A 14,957-nucleotide genomic window follows, 5' to 3' on the forward strand; every position below is an offset into this window, starting at 1 on the left:
AACTACTACTTTTATCTCATCACAGATAATTCAAGAAACTTGCAAGAATTTAAATTCATTTACCTCTTTAGTGTTTTTCTCCTAACTGTTGTTATATATTTTACTCATGAATGTGTTAGAAACCTCTCAGATATTGTTATTATGATTGCTTAATGCATTCTATTGTCTTTTATATTTACTCACTTATTTGCCCTTTCTTGACGTGTTCCTTTCTTCTTGCACTCTGGACTCCAATCCAGAATTAGTTTTTCTCAACCTAATGAACTGCTTTCAATATTACTTGTAGTTCAGTTTGCTTGCATCAATTTTTCTCAACTTTGTTTTCTTGACAATATGTTCATTCACCTTCATGTTTGAAGGAAATATTTTCACTGGATGTCAGGTTATTTCCCTGAATTTTAGTATTTTAAACGTGTTATATCAGCATATATGTAGTACTTAAGAAATTATTTGTTTTTTGAAAGTTTTATCCCTGTTTATTTTTTAAACACATATGCTTTTAAATATGTAGTTTACCTTCCAAATTCAATTAAATTGGATTGGCAGTGATCTGAAGGAAGATAAAACTGAAAGGCCAAAGGAAAGGTTTGCTTGATATATAAAATATATATTAAAGGTGTGAAACATTTCTTAAAATAAATTTATCAAAGTATCTATTAGCAATCTTTGTTGAAAAGAATTTTCTTTGGGGCAATTAGGATTATATCATAAGCAAGCTGTAGAATAAGCAGGCAATTGAAATCATTTTGTAAATAGACTCTTACAATTATCCTAAAGACACTTAAACCAGACCCTGCTCATTCCCTCTCTAAATATATAATTAATAATTTTGTAAATTATAACATGTCACTATAAAAATAACTGAAGCACATTATCTGAATATTATGAGTGAACAAAATTTAAAGTAGGATAACAAGGAGCAGACATAAAATCCCTTTCAGACACATTCAGATGTTGTAATGATTTTTCATCTTTACTATTTATATTCTCTGGTTAAATTTTCCTTTTTAACTGTAGAAATGATGTCAGATATTGCTACATAAATTTATGGTAAAGAAAGGAAGGTTTAATGAAATGCCATCTTAAAGGAACAATTTTTGTTTAATGGAATTGAACCATCATATTCACTCAAACAGAAATATTTTTGCTTAAGGGCGGAGTAATGTGAAGTGTACAACCAGGGATTTTGGGAAAAAAAAAAAAATATATATATATATATATATATATTTTGTGTGTGTGTGTGGTATGCAGGCCTCTCACTGTTGTGGCCTCTCCCGTTGTAGAGCACAGGCTCCGGACATGCAGGCTCAGTGGCCATGCCTCATGGTCCCAGCCACTCCGCAGCAGGTGGGATCTTCCCAGACCGGGGCACGAGCCCGTGTCCCCTGCATTGGCAGGCGGACTCTCAACCACTGTGCCACCAGAGGAGCCCTCGAAAATATTTTTAATAGACTCTAGATAGTAACATGTTTTGCTAAATGTATTTTGAATTATTCATTTGAATTATTTGTTCTGCATTTTTATCTGGAGTTGTCAAAGTGGGACAGGAATCAACAAATCAGCAACAAGAAAAGTCAACACTAACTAAAAGTCTTTGGAAGAGACATAAATGTAAAGGCAGGATTTCAGAACAGTAGGTCTCAGTGCTAGCTCTTCTGTCCCTAATATTAATTCTTATAGTTTTGTTGTTTGCTTAATTGCTTTTGTTTTTACCAGTTATCATACTTCAAGTGATTTTTTTTTTAAATGAACATCTGTTTGGGTTATCCCACCTCATCTAAATTCTTCATTGAATTTTCTCATTTCTCAGGATAGAATTTATTCTTCTTTATAATTTTCTCTACCTCTCTGCCAAATTATTCATTTCTCATCCCCATACTATGCTGCTATGATACCACTGCTCCCTTTCTTCATTTAATTAGTGTCAACTCATCCTTTATTACCCAGTCCACAAATCACCTCTTCAGTCTCCCTGCCACTCCTGCTGGCTGTCATGTTTTGCACCACAGGCACCCTATTTACAGCTCTATCACAGCACTATGTGACTGTATAAATAGTTATAAAAATGGTTTGTCTTTCAATTAGACAATTAGGTGAGGAATTTTAGTACAGGAACTGTACTTAGCTTTTAGGGCATTACATAGTGGGTTCCTTAATTTTTTTTTTAACATCTTTATTGGAGTATAATTGCTTTACAATGTTGTGTTAGTTTCTGCTGTATAACAAAGTCAATCAGCTCTGTGTATACATATATCCCCATATCTCCTCCTTCTTGCATCTCCCTCCCTCCCACCCTCCCTATCCCACCCCTCTAGGTGGTCACAAAGCACTGAGTTGATCTCCCTATGCTATGCTGCTGCTTCCCACTAGCTATCGGTTTTACATTTGGTAGTGTATAAAAGTCAATGCCACTCTCTCACTTTGTCCTAGCTTACACTTCCCCCTCCCCATGTCCTCAAGTCCATTCTCTATGTCTACATCTTTATTCCTGTCCTGCCCCTGGGTTCACCAGAACCTTTTTTTTGTTTGTTTTAAGATTCCATATATATGTGTTAGCATACGGTATTTGTTTTTCTCCTTCTGACTTACTTCACTCTGTATGACAGACTCTAGGTCCATCCACCTCACTACAAATAACTCAATTTTGTTTCCTTTTATGGCTGAGTATTATTCCATTGTATATATGTGCCACATCTTCTTTATCCATTCATCTATCGATGGACACTTCAGTTGCTTCTGTGTCCTGGCTATCTTAAGTTTTTTTCTTGAAATAACAATCTATTAAGATGTTACTCAGATACCATAAAATTCATACATTTAAAAGGTAAATCTCAGTGGTTTTTAATATATTTACAAATTTATAAAATCATCGTTGTTATCTAATTACAGAATAACATCATCACTCCAAGAAGAACCCCATACCTATGTGCATTCACCCTGTATTTCTCCTTTCCTTCAGCCCCAGGTAATGACTAATATACTTTCTGTTTCTATGTATTTGCCCATTCTGGATATTTAATGTAAATCAAATCATACAATATGTAGCCTTTTGTGACTGGCTTCTTTCACTTAGCATTAAGTTTTCAAGGTTCAGCCATGCTGTAACATGTATCAGTGTGTCATTCCTTTTTGGTGCCAAATAATATTCCTTTAGGAGAACATATGCATTTTGTTTACCCATTCATCAGTTGATGGGCATTTCTGCTGTTTCCATTCTTTGTCTGTTACGAATAGTCATTCTATGGACATTTGTGTGCAACTTTTTGTGTAGATATTTTTCTTTCATTTCTCTTGGGTAGATAACAGTAAGTCCCCTACATACGAACGAGTTCCATTCCAAGAGCATGTTTGTAAATCCAATTTGTTTGTTAAGTCCAACAAAGTTAGTCTAGGTACCCAATTAATACAATTGGCTATATAGTACTGAACAGTAATAGGTTTATAATATTTTTCACACAAATAATACATAAAAACAAACAAGCACAAAAAATAAAGAAAAAAATTTTAATCTTATGGTATAGTACCTTGAAAAGTATAGTAGTACAGTACAACAGCTGGCTGGTAGCAGTACCAGCTACATCACCGCTGCTTTTATGCTTGCTTCTGGACATCCTGGGCTTGAAATAAATGTACTGTACTCTATACGGTACTGCACTGTAAAGTACACAAAAGCACAACCACTTGGAGAGGATGCACGCACATGACAATGTACGCCAGACACGTGAACTGACTTACGTGATTGGACATGTGAATGCACGTTCACATCTTTGAAAGTTTGCAACTTGAAGGTTCATATGTAGGGAATTTATTATACCTAGGAGTGTTATGCCGAGTCACATGGAAATTCTACATTTAACATTTTGAGGAGCTGCCGAACTATTTTCCGAAGTGATTGAACCATTTTACAGTCCCATCAGCTATTTCTGAGAATTTTAATTACTCTCAATACTCACCAAAAATTTTTTTTTATGTATTAAAAAAATAGCCATCTTAGTGGGTATCAAGTGGTGTCCCCTTGTGGTTTTGATTTGCATTTCCCTAATGACTTATGATGTTGAGTTAATGTACCTATTTGCATTGTTTATTTGGAAAAATGTATATTCATATCCTTTGCTCACTTTAAAAATTAGGTACTGTGTTTACATTTAAAAAATTCTTTGTACTTTTGAGTTCTAAGAGTTCTTTAAATATTCTACATATAAGTTTCTTCCTAGATATAATATTTGCAAATATTTTATCTTATTCCTGTGTTGACTTTGCACTTTCTTAATGATATCTTTCCAGGAGAAAACATTTTTAATTTTGATGAAGTACACTATTATCTATTTCTTTTATCATTTGTGCTTTTGGTGTCATATCTAAGTCACTTCTTAATGAAAGATCACAAATATCATTTTTTTCTAACAGTTTTATTGTTTTAGCACTACATTTAGGCTTTTGATCCATTTTGAGTTAATTTTTGTGTATGGTATGAGGTCAGGGTCCAATTTCATTCTTTTTCATGTAGGTATCCAGTTATCAAACAGCATTTTTCTCCCAGTTTTACTGAGATATAGTTGACATACAGCACTGTATGTTTAAAGTATATAGCTCAATGATTTGACTTACATATATCATGCAATGATTACCACAGTAAGTTTAGTGAATATTCATCATCTCATACAGGCACAAAATTTAAAAAGAAAAAGATTTCCTTGTGATGAGAACTCTTAGGATTTACTCTCTTAACAGTTTTCATATATAATATAAACAATGTTAATTATATAAATCATGTTGTACATTACATCCCTAGTCCTTATTTATCATATAACTGAAAGTTTGTACCTTTTGACCATTTTTATTCAATTCCCTCAAGCACAATTTTTGAAACGACTATTCTTTCCATCATTGTATCGTCTTGCCCTCCTTATGGAATATCAGTTGATAATACATGTAGTGGTTCAGCTAAGATTCTCAATTCTACATGACTTTCCCTATGCTAGGATCACACAGTCTTGATTACTGTAAATTGTAACTAACTTTTACATCTAAGTAAATTTTGAAATGGTAAAGTGTGAGTCAACCAAATGTATTCTTATTTAAGTTCTTTTTTGGCTACTCTGGTTCACCTACATTTCTAGATGAATCTCAGAATCAGCTTGTCAATTACTGCAAAATAAAAACTGGGATTTTGATAGGGATCACATGAGTTCTACAGATCAATTTTGAGAGGGTTGTCACCTTAATATGAAATCCTCTGATCCATAAACATGGAAAGTTTAGTCATTTATTTAGATTTCCATTAACATCTTGCTACAGTGTCTTGTGGTTTGCAGAGTGAAAACCTTGCACTTTTTTGGTTAAATTTCATAATTGTTTTATTTACTTTAGGTGCTATTTTAAATGGAATTGCTTTACTTCATTTTCATATTATTATATGTGAGTGTATATAAATACCATTGATTTTTGCATATTGATCTTGTATATTATAGCATTGTAGAACTTGTTTATTAGCGTTAGTAGGGGGTTTTTTTTGTGTGTGTGTATTCCTTTGGATTTACTCTATATAAGATGATATCCTCAATGGAAAGTGCTAGTTTAAATTTTTCCTTTTATCTTGATGTTTTTTGTTTCTTATTTTTGCCTAATTCCTCCCTACAACCTCCAGTAGAATGTTGAATAGAAATGGCAAGAAGGTCTTCATGTTTCTCCTTATCTTATTTCACCATTAAGTAGCATATTAGTTGTGGCTTCTTTGTTTGTTTTTGTAGATGCTTGTTGTCAAGTTGAGGAAGTTCTTTTCCATTCCTAATTTTTTTTTTTTTTTTTTTGCGGTACGCGGGCCTCACTGTTGTGGCCTCTCCGGTTGCAGAGCATAGGCTCCAGACACGCAGGCTCAGTGGCCATGGCTCACGGGCCTAGCCGCTCCACGGCATGTGGGATCTTCCCGGACCGGGGCACGAACCCGTGTCCCCTGCAGCGGCAGGCGGACTCTCAACCACTGCGCCACCAGGGAAGCCCTCCATTCCTAATTTTTTACATGTCTATCTTAATGGATGTTAGATTTCTCTAGTGCATTTATCTCTTGAGATGATCATGTGTTTTTTTATGTGCTTTATTCTCTTACATTTTATTATACTTCTAATATAATATGTTATATTACATTGATGATTTGGAAATGTTAACCCAAGCTTTTATTCCTGACATAAAATCCTAACTTGGTAAGGTTTTATAATCCTTTTTATATTTTGCTAGGTTTGGTTTTCTAGGTTTGATTTTTTTTAGATTTCTAGTCTTTTTGTAAGGAATATTGGCCTGCAGTTTTGTTTTGTTTTGTTTTACTCTTGTGATATCTTGTTTTGGTATCACAGTAATAATGGCTGCACACAAAGAGTTTTTTTAATAGTTTGTGAAGAATTGATGTTAATTCTTTTTTAAAGTTTAATAGAACTCACCAATTAAGCCATCTGGGTTTTCTTTGTGCAGATAAGCATGAAGCAAGTGCTGAAAAATAGTTCACTGGGCCTGGTTGAGAAATGTTAGCAGGAAAATAATACCAATAATAGCTAAAGCATTGTATTAATTATCTATTGCTACATACCCAGTTAACCTGAAAACTTGATTGCTTAAAACAATAAACTTTCATTGTCTTACATTTTCTATCAATCAGTCATTTAAAAACAGCTTGGCTGGGTGTATGCATGGCTTCCTCCAATCAGAATATTGACAGAATGCCTCAGTTCTTTATTGGGTCCTGACATGAGGCTTTAGATCCTGGCCATTTGGGTCCTGCTGTAGGGTTGCCTGATTGTCCTCTTAACACAGCAGCTGGCTTCCCCCAGAGCAAGTGATCCAAAAAAGACAGAGATGAAAGCTACAATATCTCACGACCTAGCCTAAGAAACCAGAATTTGTCATTTCTACAAACCTGCTCACTAGAAACAAATCGCTGATTCTGGCTCTACTCAAGGGTTGGGGAATTAAGTTCTACCCAAGTGTCAAAGGATAATCAAATAATTTGAGTACATATTTTTTAAACCACTACACCTGTATTAAGCACCTGTTATGAGTCAGACATTTTTGAGCATCTTACCCTATAGTAACTTATTTAATCTTCACAAAATTCCTGTATTTAGATGTTAAAACTAGTTTAATTTTTCATATGGGGAGTCTTTCAAGAATATAATTAATTTTCAAAGTCACACAGTAACATCAAAGGTGCCAGGCAATCTGGCACCTGACCCTATGTGTTCACTATTCAACCTCTTAAAGGTAACATCACCAAATTTGCCTTCTAAGGCAAGAAAACTGTTAACAATGTCTATGTACATGAATCATCTACACACAGTGGGACATGCAGTGTCAGAGAAAGGAGGGCTACAGGTTCATTTGCATACAGTCACAGAGCATTACTCTATACACTGTTTATAAATTATAGAAAGTTCAAGACTGTCCATAATTTAATTAAGGAGGATGACCTTTCTAATATTCATACAAACTTGGTTTTCATTGGTCAACAAAGAGACAGATCTGAATCTGACTCTGGCTTCAAGACTTTAAGACGTACAGCTGAGTAAAATTGAGATTTTCACAGATTATCAATCATTCTCATATTTGTCATACATTTGAGGAAGCAGCCCCAACCATTTAAGAGGCAAAGGGAGACAATTTTGTCTCACTTGTAAATGAAAGAGTGTATAAACCAAGGTCTTCAGGACATGAAGAAATCTGAAAACAGTATTTCTACATAATAGATAATTGAATTTCAAAGCATATAATTCTGTGAACAGAATATGAGCCTCTTAGAAATTTGTTTGTGGTTTGACTGTCAGCTCAGATTTGTAAAGCATTCTTCTTTGAAGACATGGTTTTTACTAAGAATTTTTCTATTCATTCAAACTCTTCTGGTTTTGAATTGAAATGAGTCTCTGTTATGAAAATGAAGTGTCATAATTTTTAATCAGTAGAGATCACCTCTGGTGCTGATCTAATAAAGGCTATGAAGAAGACAGGAAGGATAACAAAAGAGCAAGCATAAAAGTCCAGACAATATTTTAAGGGCTGCAGTTTAAGCTTTGAATGCAACAGAAATCTCTTTCTACTTGTCATTCCATATTCCAAAAGCATTTGCCTTTGCAAAAGAAGTGAAATTTGCAGCGTTAGCAGTTGGGATAATGGCACATCAGTAACCAATTTGTTCTACTTATTAATCTTCATTAGGCTTTCCATAATCTATTGATTGTAATAATAATAATAAACATAATTATTAGAAAATTTTTACATCATCAATGGGGAGGAAAGCAAAGCAATATATTGTCTATTACTAAGGATCATAATTTCACTTATACTAAATAGAAAAAAATATTTTTATTGAAAAAAAGGAACAAAGAACAGTGAGATTAGTGGTATAAAGCATGGACGTTAGAGCACAGGGACACAGGATAAAATTTTCAGTATCAAGGCAGTTATATAAATACTAGAGGTGCGATTGTTGGATCTTGAGGTGAGACTTGTTTAGTTTTGGAAAAAACTGCCAAACTGTCTTCCAAAATGGCTGTACATGCATTCCACCAGCAAGGAAGGAGAGTTCCTGTTGTCACTCGCCCTCCAGCTATCTGCGTGGTCATATTTTGGAGTTTAGCTATTCTAATAGGTGTGCAGTACTATCTCATTGTTGTTTTAATTTGTAATTCCCTAATTATATATAATGATGAGCATATTTTTGTATGCATCTTTATTATCAAACTAAAACTAGGATGTAATTACGTACAACAACGCTACTCACTATGGCTAAACCTTAAAGAAATCAGCATGTCCTTCAGTAGGGCTTCCCTGGTGGAGCAGTGGTTGAGAGTCCATCTGCCGATGCAGGGGACACGGGTTCGTGCCCAGTCTGGGAAGATCCCCGCATGCCGCGGAGCAGCTGGGCCCGTGAGCCATGGCCGCTGAGCCTGCGTGTCCGGAGCACCGCAACGGGAGAGGCCACAACAGTGAGAGGCCCGCGTACCGCAAAAAAAAAAAAAAACAACTATGTGACATTAGGAAGCAGATTTTAGCCAAAATCATGGAGCTGACATTGCCAGAATTATATATGTAATTTTAAACTATAATAAAACTCTAATATATATGTAAATATATATATCCATAAATAAACTATTATAGCATATAGTATAAAGACTGTATGCTATTATTTTAAATGCTAGGCTAAAAATGATTTAAATCATAGTTCAAGCATCAAGAACAATGCAAAACAAATCACCCTTGTCTAAAATGTTATCAAGGTCCAACTGAATATATTCTAATTAGACATATTTATGGCTAAGAGCCAATTATTCTCAAAACTTTAGTAGTTTTTCACCAATGACATCATAATTTGTTATTTTTCCATCAGTTACTAGCTATGTTAATGTGGACACACAAAAGATTTAAAGGGCCAACCATATTTGTTGACATTGTTTGCACTAGTAAATCTAACCTAATTAATAGAATTTATGAAAATATATAATACATGCTTCATAGAATAAATATTGTGTTTTATTCTAACATATAAAATTGCAATTACTCCTTTTATAACATGTATTAAAATAAGATGAAAAATCATTGATATAAAATTAAAATATTAATACAATATTTAAAATAAAATAAAATATGCCATAGCAGAATTAGATATAACATTAAAATGTGAGTGCATGTTGTGTTCTTTATTAAATTATTTTTGTACTCTCCATCATTGTATTTGTAGCAGAAGATTATCCAAATTTAAACTAATTGAAAAACTATTTAAAGAATGACAAATGGCAACAATTCTGGGCAGAATCAGCCAATTCAATGTGGAGATGCAATGAGAATTGTTTAAACTCATTTATGATTCTGCTTATGAGATCATGACGAAGACCATGTTAGATATATCTGTTTTGAAGAGATATTTCTTTTGTATGTGAGCCTATTTTGTCTTAAATTTGAAGTTTAAATTACTGTATTCAGTACATTTTTATCGATGCAGTATCATTTTGCTAGTAAAATATATACACACACATATATATGTACCTATAAAGCATGATCTGTTGTATATGAAAAAATGTGTAAGAATGTGTGAGATTTTACCAGTTACTTTATAGTTTTCAGTCTCAGATTTTGTTGCATGACTCAGAACTACTAGTTTTATCCTTAAACATATTTATAGTGGTTAATATTTATATTCATAGTTTTAAAAATTCACATTAAAATTTTTAAAATAACAGTAAAATTATGAAATAATATAAAAATATTTAGAAAGTAGAATTGCAATTTAGAATTGTTAGGATCATAATCATGGGTTCCAAAGTGTGCAAGAAAAGATACTAAGTTCTGTTTCGTCTTTTCTTCATCTTAATGAAGCCAATAATACCTATTTCATAGAGTTACTTAAAAATTAAACATATATTTGGCCATTTATCAGTATCATCATAATTGATCAAAAATATTAGTTCTCTTAGGTATTATTTTTAATTGAAAAATGAATGACAAAACAAATTTTAAAATGTTTAAGATGGTGCAGAGTGAATTCCAAAAGTAATAAAACTTACATTTAAAAATTTGGATGGAAGAAAATACCTATATGTATATGTATACTGGAATCACTTTGCTGTACACCTGAAACTAACACAACATTGTAAATCAACTATACTCCACTATAAAATAAAAAATAAAATGAGCGGGCTTTTAGCTTGCCTAAAAAAAAAAAAACTGGATGGAAAAACATGAAAATACAATCTTGTTAATCTCTAAAGATAAATGTAATTATTTCTTCTGTAAACTTGTCTACAGAGTTCAAACTTCCTCTAATGAGTATGTGGCTCTATTAAAACTGAAATGTATTTATTTTATTTAAACACACTGTAACCTGCAGAAAAAGATAGCAAATGAATGAGAAACAAAAGAAAATGGAAGTGTGGGGAAAAAGATCTAGGGATAATCTTTGGGGCAATTCTTAGACTAGCCTGAATTTACCTGTGTACTCTGTGAACTGGGTGCATTGTCATTTGTAGAAATTACTGTAAATATTATAAAAGTTTTAAGATAAGATTCTAGCAAAGATTTTTCTGCTTAGCTCATTAAAAATAATGTATTGAGTGCTACGTTCCCCCCAATTAAAAGGGTTTTATAAAGACAGCCTTTTTAGGTATACAGAGGTGAGAGAACATAAGAAAATAATGTAAGGTCTTTGAACATCTTGAATTTTCTTCTGAGAAGTTATTGCCGTAATTTTAGACCCTCATCCCATCCACCCCAAATCACACATAACTTACCTGCTTACATCTTTACTACCTTTCAGTTCTTAGTATAAATATACTTCCTTGGCATGTCCTCCTCCTCCTCCAAGATTAAATTAGGACCTCCGTGAATATTTTTTGTTGTCTGTTCATTTGTTTGCCTGTGTGCTTCATTATGTGCATTTTGCACCCTCCATTTTCTACTGCTTTTCAAAACACTAATTATTGTCAGTGCTCACATTGGGCTGTAGCCATGAGGGCATCATCTTACTACTCTTGCATCTGATCTTCTGTACGTAACATAATTCCTGGAACATAATAGATGAGCCATGATATTTATTTCATCATTACATAAATGAAATCAATGCATTTCTCTGTGACAAACAGTGTTCAGCATAATTTTCAGTGCTTATTTTCCATTTGCATATCTTCTTTGGTGCAGTGTCTGTTCAGACAGTTTGACCATTTCTCTTGAGCTGTTTGCTTTCTTTTAATTTTGTTTTGAGAATTATTTATTATTCTGGATACCTGTGTGTTATCAGATATGTGATTTGCAAATATTCTCCCATTTGGGGGCTTGTCCTTTTTGTTCTCCTACTAGTGTCTTTACAATGAGCATAGATTCCAAATTCTGAGAAGTCCAATATACCATTTTTTTGTTTTAATACATTGTTTCAGTGCCTTATTTAAGAAATATTTGCCTTACTCAAGACATAAACATTTCATTCTATGTTTTCTCATAGAAGTTTTATAGTTTTAGGTTTACATTTAATTTATAATCCACTTTTTTTTTTTCCATATGGTATGAGGTCATATGGATATCCAATTGTTTCAGAACTACTTGTTGACAAGCCATTCTTTTGCTTTCTCCACTCAGTTGCCTTTGCACCTTTGTAGATAATCAACAGACAATATACATCTCTGGGTCTATTTCTGTATTCTGTGTTCTGTTCCATTGATCTATTGCCTGTCTTCTTGCCTATACCACACTGCCTTGATGACTGTAGTTTTATCGTAAGTCTTGAAGTCTGGTAGAATCAGTCCTCTGACTTTGTTTTCCCCCTTCAATCTTGTGTTGTCTACATTGGATCCTTTGTCTCTCCTTATAAACTTTAGAATCATTTTGTTGATATCCACAAAATAACTTGCTGGGATTTTGTTTGGAATTGTGTTAAGTATATATATCAGGTTGGGGAAAACTGAAATCTTGACAGTAATGAGTCTTTCTATGCATGGTACTTAGATTATCTCTCCACTTATTTAGACCTTCTTGATTTCTTACATCACATCTTTATGGTTTTTTTCATATAGATCTTATACATTTTTTTGTTAGATATATACCAAAGTATTTCATATTTGGTACTAATGTAAATGATATATATTTTTAAAATTTTAAATAACCTTTCATTGCTGCTGTATAAAAGCAATTGACTTTTTTGTATTAATCTCATATCCTGCAACCTTGCTATAATTGCATATTACTTTCAGAAATTTTTTTTTTGGTGTTGATTCCTTAGAATTTTCTACATATACAGCAGTGTCATCTGAGAACAAAGACCATTTTATTTCTTCCTTCCCAATCTGTATATCTCTTACGCATTATCTAAGACTTCTAGTACAATGTTGGACATTATGTGTGAAAGCACACATCCTTACATTTTTCCTGATCATATTGGGAAACCATCTAGTTTCTCATGTTAAATATGGTGCGAGCTGTTATGGGCTTTATAGATGTCCTTTGTCAAGTTGAGAAAATTCTCCTCTATTCCCTGTTTTCTGAGAGATTTTATTACAGGTAGGTGTTGGCCTTTCTCAAATGCTTTTTCTGCATTTATGGATATGATCATGTAATTTTTCTTCTTTAGGCTGTTGATGATGGATAACATTAATTAATTTTTGAATGTTGAACCAATCTTGCAAACCTGGAATAAATCCCACTTGGCTGTTGCTTATAATTTTTTTATACATCGTTCGATTTTATTTGCTATTACTGTGTTAAGGATTTGTATATCAGTGTTCATGAGAGATACTAGTCTGTAGTTTTTTGCTCTTGTGATGTCACTGTCTGGGTTTGGTATTAAGGTAATGCTTACTCATACAGTGAGTTAGGAAGTATTCCCTCTGCCTCTATTTTCTGGAAGAGATTGTATAAAATTAATTTCTTCCTTAAATATTTGTGAGAATTCACCAGTGAGCACTGATACTTTCTGTTTTAAAAGTTTATTAATTATTGATTCAATTTATTTAATCATTGTAGGCCTATGTAGTTTATTCTGCCTGTGTGGGTTTTGGTAGCTGTGTCTTTAAAGAAATTGGTCCATGTTGTCTATGTTGTTAAATTTGTGGACACAGAGTTGTTCATAATATTCCTTTACTATCCTTTCAATGTCAACAGAATCAGTAGTAATAGCTCCTCTTTCATTTCCAGTACTAGTAATTTGTGCCTTCTCTCTTTTTTCTCTTTTGTATCAGTTTCAGTTGATTTGTATTTTCTCATTATTCTTATTTGTCTTTTCATGCTTCTTTGTATTACTGTTTATGTCATATTTTATTTGTTTCATATGTCATATGTTATTTGTTTCAAATACCAGTCATTGTGAAGTTTCTCTTATTAAGTGCTGGGTATTTCCAAGTTGCTATTAATATTCTTGATGTTTATTCTTAATGAGGTTAAGTTACTTGAAAACAATTTGATCTTTTGGGATGTTGATTTTTAAACTGTGTTAAGTGGGATTATCATGGTGTTTAGACTGGATGTTAATTTTCCCCCACTATGGACTACTCTTCCAGGTGAGGTTTTCCTCCCTAGTTTGTGGGATTAGGCATTAATCCCTTTCCTGTGTGAGTTCTGATGATTTTTCTTTCTAATCCCTTTTAGGTGCTATTTCCCAGGCCTCTTATAGCTTCCTTGAACTATTCATGTATGGATCAGTACTCAGCTGAATAAACCAGGAGAAACTTCTACATATTTCCAGAGTTTCCTCCAGTATTCTGGAGTGCCTATAAACTCTAAGTGCCTGAGGTTCTCAGCCTCTGATCTGTCTGCCTGGTTTTGCCTTGGTTCCATTCCCTTGTGCCTTGGTCTGGAAACTCTCTCTAGGCAGTTTTCTGGAGGCAATCAGAGTTATCACCTCATCTTTTTTCCCCATATTTTAGGGATTAGCCTGATATCCACTGTCTTGAGCATCTTTGTTTTATAAATTTATCTTTTTTTTTTTTGGGCCATTCCAGATAAGGTGAATCTGTTTTCTATTTATCCTTCTTGGCAGAGAACAGATATCAGTAACAGGATCAGTATTACCTTGAATGTGAGTGACAGAAATTTCATTCAACCACAATAGCTTATGAGGATAATGAATTAATTCATGAAATCCAAAAAGTCATTGAACACAGCTTCAGGTAAGGACACAAGTTCTCCTGTATATCAAGAACACTTGAACTTTGAACAATTTCTGTCTGCTATTTCCAATTTCTGCTTCTCATTCTCTTTCACTGTGGGCCACGTTGTCTCCTCACGGTAGGCCATTTGGCCACAAAGATTTATGTGATTTATGTCTACAGCTATTGAATATTAAAATTAAAGGGGAAGTGTTTTGATGCTTTCTGTGGAGAGACACATTGGCACCACTTGTTTCACTTTTCCCCACTAGCTTCTTTAATTGTAGTAGGAAGACTGAGCATCACTATGTGTGTCTGGGGTGGTGGGAGTGGGTGGGTAGAGACTGC

The 14,957-nt window shown here is 33.5% G+C and overlaps 1 protein-coding gene across 30 annotated transcripts in view; it reads left to right on the forward strand.

The window, feature by feature from the left end:
* LOC307189655 (uncharacterized protein) overlaps positions 1-14,957 on the forward strand; it is a 2,229,222-nt gene that overhangs the window by 952,582 nt on the left and 1,261,683 nt on the right. For 29 of the 30 annotated variants that reach the window (XR_013829263.1, XR_013829264.1, XR_013829268.1 and 26 more), the window contains 2 exons: positions 2,890-2,965; positions 14,501-14,630. The exons of the other annotated variant lie outside the window; for it this stretch is intronic. The gene's annotated coding sequence lies outside the window, so the exon portion shown is untranslated. The remainder of the gene's footprint in view (positions 1-2,889; positions 2,966-14,500; positions 14,631-14,957) is intronic. 30 annotated transcript variants of the gene reach the window in all.

The sequence above is a fragment of the Stenella coeruleoalba genome, assembly GCF_951394435.1.
Source record: "Stenella coeruleoalba genome assembly, chromosome: 7".
Taxonomy (NCBI): Eukaryota; Metazoa; Chordata; class Mammalia; order Artiodactyla; family Delphinidae; genus Stenella; species Stenella coeruleoalba.